We start from the raw sequence: 12,211 nt of genomic DNA, 5'->3' as shown, positions 1-12,211 counted from the left end.
AGGATCTTTATAATCAGCAGGCCAAAGAGAGCTTCGTCTCATCAGGATTTGAACTCAGGCCTGAGAGATGAAAGGTCAGCGTCTGACCTACACTGCCATTTGGTTCCCAGTAGCTTTGCAGCTCTGAGATAAAAATGTAATAAGAACTAGCGCTTAAAATATCAGGAAGTCCAAAGCCATGGGCCAAAATTTTCTGCTCCCATTGGCCGCGGGCATCATAGCGGGTGAGGGTGCCAAAAAATCAGGTTTATGTGAAACCAGTTTGCGATCGTCTGCTCCGTCCGTCAATGGAAACACTCGTTCCTGACTTTGCATGCCAGGAACCATATTCAATACTTTAGCATCTCATGATAAGCCCTGCTTGCTGGAATCATCCCCCCACACTGGATCATCCAGGCTCATTGGTGTGATTGCATGCCAACATGTTTCACCACTGTACATAGGTGACGTGCACCTGGCGAGCTGCACTTTGCTCGGGACTTTGAGGTTTGTTTGCCTACCTAGCTTCGGGCAGCACTCACAGTCACCAATGCCAGGCCTTCGCATGCAGCACCACATCACTTTTAGGGGGGCTCATGGGCAGGTCTCTACCAGTCGTAAGGTGGGGGTGACTTTTCAATGGCTGCAGGGCTCGGGCTTGCTTGGGGAAGGGGGAGAAGTGGCCTCAGGCAAGGGAAGAGGCTGCAGGACGAGAGCTGTACTGGGGAAAGGGGGGGGCGGTTGTATCCCAGGGTATGTTTGGGAGCACATGTTAATCTCAAGTGGCCTCAAGAAGCTGAGGGCTGGGGAGGCAGTCTTCAGAGGAGGTAAGGCCACATGGAGATGTGAGGGAGTATGTGAGAGAGAGTGAGTGGTGATGTCCCTTGAGCTGGCAAAGAGTGAGATGCCAGTGAATGTGTGATGGGCTTGTGAGTGTGTGAGTTACGAGTAACGGGATGGTTGCCTTACCCTGGTGGCACGGATGAGGCCATTCATTGTCTTTCTGCACTGGATGGCCGACCTCTTCTGTGCAGTGTTGGCAGCACTGACCACCACTGCCATCACCTACCAAGCTGGAGTGGTGAGATTGCTGGACTTCCTGCGGCCAGAGCAGGGGTGGAGGACATCATGGTGGGCCTCCAAAAGGCATTCCAATGATGGGCCACTGAACTCTTCCTGGCTTTTAGGCCCATGTCTTCACTGGGCCCATGCCACACAATGCTGAAAAAGGATGAATGGTTTCACATCCATTCTGCCAGGGTAAGTCACTGTTCTCATCACTCTCAACTCACAAACCCAATCCACAGGGAACTCACACCTCAAGGGACAACACCACTAACTCTCACACACACCCTCACATCTCCATCAGACTGATATTCCCTGGAGCTCATGTCCTCATCCTGTCCATATCTCCGCTCACCACACAAACATTCCACGCAGTGCCATGTGTCCTGCTCACTCTCTCTCCATCTGTTTTCATGCAGGAGAAACTTGCTCACATCAGCAGGGAGAGGTCCCAGACCAGGGGTAGAGCGGCCCATATTAGGCCCCTCACTCACTTTGAGGAGCATGCCATCGCGCTGACTGGTGAGAATGTGGACCATGCCTGCGGTGACGGTGAAGTCAGCGGTGAGGATCCTGCACCACATCATCCCTCTCTCAACATAACTCTGCCACCTGTTTTGACTCTGCTGCCATGCACTAATTATCTCTACTTTGGTTCACAGGGAGCTCGGCCAAGTGACCAACACCCTCAGCCAGACAGTCCCTCAGCTCCATCCACATCCTCACCTCCAGCCAAGAGAACACCTCCCCCATTGAAGAGCTGGAAATAAGCAGCCTGGAAGACCCATCACAGCGCTTACCCACACCCTCCACCAGCGCAGAGACACACACTTCAGTTGGACCTAGGTCTAGAGCAGGCTCGGGTTCACAGTCTGTGGTCACTGCATGGAGACATGTCTGAAGCAGGAGGAGGCAGGTTCAGCTGAGCGCCCCGGCACTTGGAGAACTGTTGGGGATCAGGCATCTATGAGGTCCGAGTCAGATGATGAGCCTCTGGATTTTGCCTTTCAAATCATCGTGGAGAGTCAGCAGAAGACGGGGGAACATCAGGCAGAGCTGTTTGAATCCCTCAATAGCAGCCACGCCAATCAGAGGAGTGCATCTGCCTGCTCTCTGATGAAGTGGTGCCCACATGTGCACACAGTGGGGTCTCCATGGGGAGGATGGCAGACACTATGGAGACCCTGGTCCAGCAGAACGGGCAGATGTGTGCAGATCTGCACTCCATCACAGGAGCCATGGGTGAGTTCCTGCAATGACAATGTGAGAGGGAAGCAGGACATCTCGATGCCCCTCCTGTTGCTCCTTCCCCTCACGGAGTCAGGCCGATCCCCTGGGCACCCGAAGGGAGGAGGAGGAGCAGCAGCTGGACACCCCTGGGTCGCCCGCTCAGGAATCTCAGAGGCTGTCCCCTCCCCCTGATCCCCTTTGCTTGTGACCCCCTCAACCTCGTCCTCTGTCAGAGGGAGCAGCTGGCCCACAGAGGTGATTGTGGAGAGAGAAGTGTGTGTGTGGAAGGGCCGGTCGGAGCCTCTTGCCATCTCTCTCCCACGCAGGCGGGTCATTCATGTATCGCACTCACCTCAATGTCCTGAACATTTTCAGTGCTGCCTGCTGGGGTTCTCTTTCAGTTGTCTATCTGAGCTGAGCTGCACCTCCGCCCACCCACTGATCACACTCTTACGCAGCACCTGATCTTGCCCACCACGACTCTCATTTCACTTTTGTTTTGAACAGCGTGGTCTGGATTCAGTCTTTCGTTCGCTCTCCCATCTTTTCCCCTCCCCCAGTCACCCATTTCCTTTCCTCCATCACTGTTGACCCCCCTGGCATCACCTCCCCATGGTGACCTACTAACCACAACCCTTTTCCTTCAGGGATGTCCAGGTGAACGTGTATGTTTCCTACCTTCCTGAAAATCCCACCCTCATCCACATTCACCTCCTCCTTCCCACCCCCAGGGTCCTTGTCTGCCTCCGAGTCCCCACCCTTGCCGTCCCTTTTACCGCTACCGTCGAACCCTCACCTTCCCAACCTACCACCTCACTCTGCCCTCAGTCATTCTCACCATTCCCTCACACCAGGCTCACCCTCAGTTCACTCCCCAGGAGGCAGTCATGGAACCATCTGACCCGTCCCTTGCACATTCACCTGGACATCTCCCCCCTCCGGACCTCAACCCCCCCCCACCTCAACCCGCGCACCACCCTGGAACCCTTTCTCCCGCAGAACCCCTTTGCCCCCGGAACCCTTTCCCCCCTGAAATCCTTCCCCATCCCCCCGCTTAATCCTCCCACCCCCTCTGTGATCCCTCCCCAACCCCAGCTTAGCCTCTTCCTGACTCTGTCAGACACCCTTACTTCTTCTGCCACCCTTACTCCCTCCCCTCTCCGCACTTCTTCCTCCCCCTGGACTTCCTCCCCTCTCTGCACTCTTTCCTTACCCTAGACTTCCTCCCCTCTCCACACTCCTTCCTCCCCCTGGACTCCTTCCCCCCTGAACTCCTTCCCTTGCACCTCCCATCTGCCACCTTAGGCTTGGCTCCCCAGTTGTCGTCGTCTTCTCCCCCATTACCCCTTCCTGACCCCATACTCCCTCCCCCCACCAACCTCCCCTCCCCTCCCAACCCTACTCCCCCAACACCTTGAAGAGCAGTGGCAACTCTTTTCTTCTCCGCCGATGCTGCCAGACCTGCTGAGTTTTTCCAGGTAATTCTGTTTTTGTCCCCCAACACCTGTTCCTCTCCCTGTCGATCCGAGTCCTTCCTCTCCCACCCCCTCGACCATCATCCATTGTGAGCATCAACAGTGGAAATTCACCGTGAGCTGCTGCACAGTAGATCCATGTCCATGAGGATCCACCCAGCATGCCATGGATGTTCCTTCAGGATCCCTTTATGGTCAGGGTCCAGCATCTTTGGTTCCTCGGGTGTCCTAGCGGTAAGCCCCAACTGTTGCACGTCACGCTTTTCAAGACGTGTTCTGCTCTGGTCGGGGGTGTGGTGGTGGGTGAATGAGTCTGGCTGGCTGGCCTTAGAAATGATATGCTGATGGAATTACAAAACGATTCCTGACATATGATGGCGGGGAACGTGGCCCACCATCGACAGGCTGAGCAGACGATCGCAAACTGGTTTCACAACGTGGTGCAACCAATTTTTGGCCTTCTTGCCATGTTGTCTGCTCATGTTACCGAACGTGCCCGATGCCAGCGGGCATGGAAGTTCCTGGCCATCACGTGGTTTGGTAAAATATCCTGCTGGGCTCCATGGAGGGAAATACTCCCACTTCCTGCCCCCACCACAGGACTTAGGGCCAGAGTGGGAAATCCTGGCCTAAATCTCTCCACCTCTCCACCATTCTTTCACTTCATTTAAGACACACCTTAAAACCAACCTGTTTGGCCTATCCTTGGATCTCCTTATGTGGCTCAGCGTCAAATTTAGGTTAATAACACTCCTGTGAAGCACATTGGGAAATGCTGTTCTGTTAAATGGTGTTTTAAATGCAGGTGGTTGTTACTCATTTATCTTCAGTAACACCTGCCCTGAAAACCAGTCTAAAAGTGTACAGTGGGTGGAGAGCGGAGGGAAAAAAAATATTATCAGGTGGTTTATTTTTCAGAACCAGTTGACTAGGAGGTTGAAGCCAGGATATTGGAACTCTTTAAGCTACAGCTAAATATTGTAATCGGAAGATAGTAGGGTTGGTCTGGATGGATGAGATCAGACAGACTGAAAGAACAGTGTAAATTAGCCTGTGAGATTGCGAACCAAAAAGAGTGCACCCTGTGGCAAGGGCAGTGTACCTAACATGGTTAAGGATTGATGGGTCGTGATTTCTCCAAATCTCTGCATCAGTTTTCCCTCCTGCTGTTAGCTCATGGGTTGTCTTCTGGTCCCTTGCCCATGTAGCCAACATTCATGGTATGAACTATGAGAATTGCTGCTGGCAAGCTACTTAAACACAGTGGGGCTTTTAGGGATAAAAATAAAAGTATTGATTTAGACAACACAACAAAAGACAAAATCTTGCTAGGGATTATTTGACATAGTTTAATTTTTTTGTTCTCATGGTTCGTGTTCCTTTTGAGCAATTCTTGTATATATGGTTGTTTTATTAAGTTTAGCAATGTGTTATTGTTGACTGGAGTTGTGTTCATCTTTCCGGTCTGTTTACTGATGATCCCTGGCTATAGAGGTAAATCCCTATTTTAGCTGTTTTAAGCCTTCAGAGAACAGATTTAAACTGTATGAAGTGGGTAGAATTTCACTAACAGCTGTGGAGCTTTAGGATAGTGAAATTACCTGGCTGATATCTTCCTAGTTTCAGACAAAGGAGCGCTATAGATTTAATGGGCCAGTAATTCCTCGTCATTACTGCAGTGCCAAGTAGCAGGATTGACAAGTGTTGGCAGATGAGCCCGCTGGTAGAATGGCTTTCAGTTAAAGGGATTAGGGATGGAGACTAAGCTGTGCTGAGCTCCGAGCTGGCTCTTGGCAAATGAGCTCACGTGGTAAATGTTGGTTCTCTTTTTGATCTGGTGAGTTCAAGTTGTGCATTTTCGAGATTTCAAGTCGAAAGTTGCTGACACTCACTTTGCACTGGATTGAACTGAGAAACTTCAGTGGAGTGCACTGAGTGTACGTGACTTTGTGCCACACTTCAGGCTTTCTCGGCAGAAAAACCAATTCAGATGAATTAACTTTGCATTATTCCATTAAGCCAGTTCACCTGAGCTTGTGATCTAATAATCAGCATTGCTTTTTCCCATGGCCAGATGAAAAATATGTTTTCTCAGTTCCTACACACTAAGATGCTCAGTTGAATTAGGTACACCTACCTCTGTACGCAGTTCAGATTTATAGCTGCATTAAGTATTTGCCCGGTGACATGTGCAATATTCAGCTTTCTTACCATGAAACGAAGGGAGTTCAATTTACTTTTAACTTACTTCACTTCAGTTTACTTAAAGTTCAAAGCCTCTGGCATTGCAACAGATCACATGGCTATTCACAATTCACAATTCACTGAAAGTCACATGACCAGGATTGCCAACGTTGTGCCATCTCCCTGATGTATCGGGGAGATCCTGTGGCAGCAGTTTATATGACCAAGGGTCTGTGCGGGTTTTCTAGTAATAACTCCAGAATAAACTCCACTACTAGTTCATCTCCAGGAAAGTCATTGGCCCAGACTTTTGGTGGGCTTTTACTTTGCTTTTTGTGGAGTCCAAGCAGCATGGCATTCAATATAGGGAATCTGTGACTAAGGAAGCAATGGCTTATTGAATCAATCAGATTGAAGAGTTCTTGCTGAGGAGGAGAGAGAATTTCGGTTCTCTCTCGAGTGCTCGTTTTCAGGAGGCCTCCTAACGTTTGAAAACAGCATCGGCCACGTGTGCGCACACTTCTGACAGGAAGCCCGCTGGACACTATGACCAGAATATAACGCTCGTTGGGCGGGCGCGTGTCCTGATCCAGCATAAAATGATGCGCAATGACGACTGGCGAGTGTCCCTACATCAGCGCCCACTCGAGCGGTATCTCGGTAGGCCACGTGTGGGAGTTGGCAGCGCACCCACCAACAATTAAAAGGCCTATTAAAGCCATTAAAGTTATAACTGAAATAAACTTTTCACTACCCGTCCAACCTTACGGTTGGTGACAGGCAAAAAGGCCAAGTGGCCTTTGCTTCTTTTAGGATACGTCACCAACAACAAATAAAAATAAAATAAAAATTTTAATATTTCATGAGTAACGTGACAGAGTTACATGAGGGGACATGTTTTATAACATTTTAAAAATCTTTGGGCAGAATTTTCCCAGAATTGCACCAAGTGCGGTGGTGGTTGGGTAAAATGGAGACATAGCTGCCGACGAAAATGGGGGGTTTTCACACCGTATCTTCCCGAGCCCGCCTCATTATATCTTCACTCTCACAAAAGATATCGTTTCCATGGTGGGCGGGCTCTCATTCGCCCGTTCACCATCTCCCCGCTGTTGCATTGTGCCGGCCGCCATCTTTAAAAGGCAGCCGCCAGCGAAATGCTCATCGCCACCAGCTCACCGCCGCTGCCCGGGAGACATGGCCAGCAAAGGCAAAAAGACTGCAGCGCCCCCCCCCACTTCAACGACGGGTCACTTGAGGGGCCGCTGGATGCTATGGAGGCCCGCCGGGATGTGGCCTACCCCCGTTCTGGCCGCAGGATGGGTAGCAAAGTCACCAACCCGGCTTGGGAGACGGTGGCAGTGGTGGTCAGCGCCAATGCCCTGCAGAGGAGGACAGCCACCCAGTGCCGTAAAAGGATGAATGACCTCCTCCGTTTCACCAGGGTACGTCACTCTTTTTATCACTCCCAACTCACACACTCTCAAACCCAACACACATCCACAGGGCCCTCACTCACTGCCAGTGAAAGGGACATCACCATACACTCTCTCACACACACACGGTCATTGTCCTCATCCTGTCCATGGGACCACTCACCTCCCACACAGGTCAGGCATACTTATCATCTGATCCGCAGGAGTCCTGATACACTCTCCCCATCTCTATCCATGCAGGATAAACTGGCTCACAACAGGAGGGAAAGGTCACAGACAGGTGGAGGGATGCCAGATATCAAAGTTCTGACAGATTTTGAAAACAGAGCTATCCAGCGGGCCGGTGAGATCTGGACCGGTCCTGTGCTGATGGTGAGGTCGGTGCTACTCTACCAAGTGAGGATCCAGCAGTGCAACATCCATCAGACAACCATACTGTGAGTGATGTGTCCTCTTTCACAGGTCACTGCTATGCACTAATTATCTCCCCTTGCTTTCAAAGGCACATTTGCCAAACAACTGGCAGTGTCCATGACCCATGGCCTCCAATCAAGCTCTGAAGAAACCTCTAAAGAGGAATCTGAAGGAACCTCCCTGAAGTCCCGTCACAGCGCTCACCCACACCCTCCACCAGTGCAGAGACACACACCTCGGTGGGACCTAGCTTTGGAGTAGCCTCGGGGTCACAATCTGGTGAGCACATCACACTTTCTGACCCACAGCAGGGAGAGACAGGGACTTCCCAGATCGCCAGCACTCGGAGGATTGCTGGAGGCCAGAACGTTGATGAGTCCAATCAATGATAAGCCTCTGGGCTCAGTCATGTCACAGTTGCTGGAGCTGCAAAGGCAAGCTAGGGAATATCAAGAAGGGATGCCCGCTACACTTCTCAGTTTGCAAGGCATGATGGAGGAGTCCGTCCATCTTCAGGCTGAGGTGATAGCGCCGGCATTGCAAAGCACTGAGGTCAACACTGGAGGATAGCGGCCGCCATGGAGACCTTGGTCCTGGACGTCACTCCTGCACTGCTGCACAGGCTTAACTCCATTGCTGATGCCATAGTTGGCCTCCAACAGTGTGTACGTGAGAAGGGGGCTGGGCAGCTCGATCTCACTCAAGGTACCCCTGCTCCACAAGGAGTCAGCCAGGGGCCCTCGAGCACCCATAGGGAGGAGGATAAGCAGATGAACACTCCGGAGACATCCATCCAGGTGACTCTGGGAGTGACCGGCCCATCTGAATCCCATCTTCCTGTGTCCTTCGCAGATCCAGCTTCACAGGTTGAGGAGGGTGACACTGCCACACAGCAGGACCCCAAAAGCAGTGCAGGGCCCACCAAAGCTCAACCCTCCAGAGGACGCCTGCCAAAGTCATCACAGACTGGGTGTCACAGTCAGCAGGCTGCCTCCACCTCGGCATTGGATGTCCGGGGAGCACCAAGATACAGAAGCAGTGTTAGGAAAGTTAGGTAAAAGTAGTTGCACAGCCTGGGCATGGGTGTTGATCACTTGTACATACTGTTCACTATTGTCAATAAACTCCTAAGAATGTCACCCAGCCTGTGTCTCCTTGTTCTGATGAGCAGTGTTCTTGTCACTCAGATGTGAAAACTTTCTGCATGATAAAAGGCAGGTGTCTCAGTCCAGGGCCTCTTCCCTGTGCTCTGTGCAGCCTTCAGACCAACATGATGGTCCAGCCTCACACTCCCTGGAAACATTACTGATGCCTGCACCTCGACAGTGCTGGTCATTGCTGCCAGAATGTTGTGGGCAGGTGACACAGAGTTCCATCATTCTCTCTGGGTGCTCTCAGCACCTTTAAGGTGGGGCTGGCCCCCATCACACCAGCATCTCTGGCCAGTGATGCTGTGCACCAGCTCCTGAATGGCTGAGGTGCTGAAGGCGGACACAGCCTCAGATGTGTCTAAAGTTTCATGACTGTGTCTCTGAGATGGCCCTGATCATGGAGCACAAGTGAGCTGCCCTCAGCCAGACAGGAGTCAGACGTCCTCAGAGGCTGTGTGAAGATCAATGGAGTGTCCTCACTGCTTGTTGTCATCATCCTTCTGTAATCAAGCAACTATTAGGGCCTCCATTGCATCTCCATGACAGGAGCATTCTCACTGAGATAAGCCAGACTGGAGTCAAACGTTCACAACCGCGATGTGAGTATCTACGGGGACACCTCACTGCATCTCGTCATCATCCTCCACAAATCTGGCAGCTATGAGGGCCTCCTGAGTGTGCCTGCCTCATCTAGCCAATGCAAGAGCTTCATCCCCGTCCTCATCACCATGGAGGGCCCCCTCACCCTATTCCCCGGCAGCGTCCTCCTCATCAGAGGTACAGCTCCTACATCTCCTCCTCAGCCAGATCGTCTCCCTGTTGCAGCACCAGTTTATAAAAGGTGCAGCAGACAATGATGATGTGTGACACCCTCTGTGGACTGTATTGCAGGGTTCCACCAGACCGGTCCAGGCACCAGAACCACATCTTCAGCATCCCGATGGTCTGCTCCACCAAGTTGCAAATTGCTGCATGAGCCTCATTATAGCGTTGCTCTGCTGCAGGCTGAGGCCACCACACGGGTGTCATCAGCCACGGCCTCTGTGGGTGGTCCTTGTCCCTGAGGACCCAACCCTGCAGCATCTGTGAACCCTGGAAGACTGCAGGGATCTGTGAGTGACTCAGGATGTAGGCGTCGTGCACACTCCCTGGAAACTGTGCTCACACCTGCAGGATGTGTTTCTGGTGGTCACACACCAGCTGCACATACAGTGAGTGGAAGCCCTTGTGGTTGATGAAGTTCACTGAGTGTAGTGATAGAGACCTGAGCACCACATGAGTGCAGTCAATCACACCCTGCACCTGTGGGAATCCCGAGATCAGGGTGAATCCAATGGCCCTTGCATCCTGGCTGTCCCGGTCCCGGGCGAAATGCACAAAGTTGTTGCCATGGAGAAGATGCATCTGTGACCTCACGGATGCATTTGTGGGTGGCAGATTGTGAAATCCCACAGAGGTCACCTGTGGAGCCCTGAAAGGAGCCACTGGCATAGAAATTGAGCACCGCAGTCACTTTCACAGCCACTGGCAGTGGATGCCCTCCATATCTCCTTGGTGCCAAGTCCTGTAGTAAGAGGCAGATGTGAGTCACCAAGTCCCTAGACATGTGCAGTCGTCGGCGACACTGGTTCTCAGTCAACTTCAGAATGGCAGGCGGCGTCTATAGACCCTGGGTGTCACTAGGCGATGCCCAGCCATGGCCCCCTGTCGCTCCTGGGCAGCATGTGAGGGAGACCCAGCTGCCAACGTCTTCATGAGGTTGCTGATCCTGCCTTTGTGCAGCCAGGTACCTCAGTCGCTCTCTCCTCAGTCTGCTACAGTTCTGTTGGCCATCAGGCACACAGCTAGGTCACCAGGATCCATGATCCTGATGTGCTCCTCCTGCAGCATCAAAGAGAGAGAGACATGGTTATTCTGGCTTTACTTAGCACCTTTTCTGGCCCTGTGTGACCACCCCTTAATGCTTCCCGGAGAGTGCTGGTCACCCCTCGGATGGCCAGAGATGAGTGCGCTGCATGGCTGCCCTGTCAACCTGTAACATGAGGGACACTGGTCCAAACCAGGATGCTGAGATTGCACGGGGCTTTGAGCGCCTCCAACAGTGACTGCTACATGGCCAGTGTTGGTGAGGGGATTGTACAAATGTGCAGTCCAACTGCTCCATGGCCCAATAAAGTGGTGGCAGATTCAAAATTGCCCTTGAGAAGGTGGGGGTGAACTGCCTTCTTGAACCGCTACAGTCCATGTGGTGTAGGTACACCCATAGTGCTGTTAGGGAGGGAGTGTCAGGGTTTCACATGTAACATCCTTGAGGACCTGTGGGGAAATGAGATGGTGGATCCTGTCAGATGGTTCCCTAAGCAGATTGTCAAAGGCATTTGGCAGAATGTCTCATCACCAGAACTTTCAAACAAGCACCAAGATATAGCTTGGCTTGTGGTGAGAATAGCCCACTGTCAGGTCCTTCCTGCATGCCTGGAGTCTCGCCCTTCTGCATGTTGCCCTTCAGTTGGCTGTGGTAGTGAAGAAACTGTTGTCAAGCTCCTTCTGTAATGTGCCTTGGCAAAGCAGGTCTCGTAAAAGATGCAATGTTTTTTGTCAAGGTTAATCCTGAGCAGCTCCATGACACAGAACACTGTGCCCCACAGGCTGTTCCCAGAGATACATATTGAGTAAAACATCAACTGTGATTGGAGGCCCATCAACTTGGTGAAAGGCATTCTTTAGTCTGCCTGAAATTTGCTGGTCTTCCAGTGTAAAGCGTTCTCCATGACCAAGTATTGCAGGCTGCCACATTCCAAGGCCCAGAACGATGTGCTGAGGGATGGACTATTGGGGCAGATGCTGCAAAGGTGCAATGGGGACAATGGGGACTGTCCAAATCCCTTCAGCCTTCAGTACGTCGAGGGGCTGGAAACTGTGATAAACCCCTTGGTTTGACATGTAATCAGCATCGTAGATATAGACTATAACTGTAAATGTATTGAGTAACATAGAGTGCTGGAAGAACTGATTTGTTTTGCACTGTATGTAATGTCAATTTTGAAAAGGCATGTGGAGTATTTTTATAAATTTTATGAACAAAGTATATTTTTGGAAAATAAGTTTGACACCAGTCCTGTCACTTGCTAGCTCCATGCTGCACCCTATAAACCTCATACAGCTGAACATGATGTTAAACAGCATGAGGAACCCACAACCAGCATTATTTACCTACAGATTAGTTATTGGATTATTTCTCTGGCTGTTGCTGCAATTCAACAGGCTGGATTTTATG

The sequence above is a fragment of the Carcharodon carcharias genome, chromosome 4 (genome assembly GCF_017639515.1).
Source record: "Carcharodon carcharias isolate sCarCar2 chromosome 4, sCarCar2.pri, whole genome shotgun sequence".
In the NCBI taxonomy this organism is placed as follows: domain Eukaryota; kingdom Metazoa; phylum Chordata; class Chondrichthyes; order Lamniformes; family Lamnidae; genus Carcharodon; species Carcharodon carcharias.
This window is presented reverse-complemented; position numbering follows the sequence as displayed.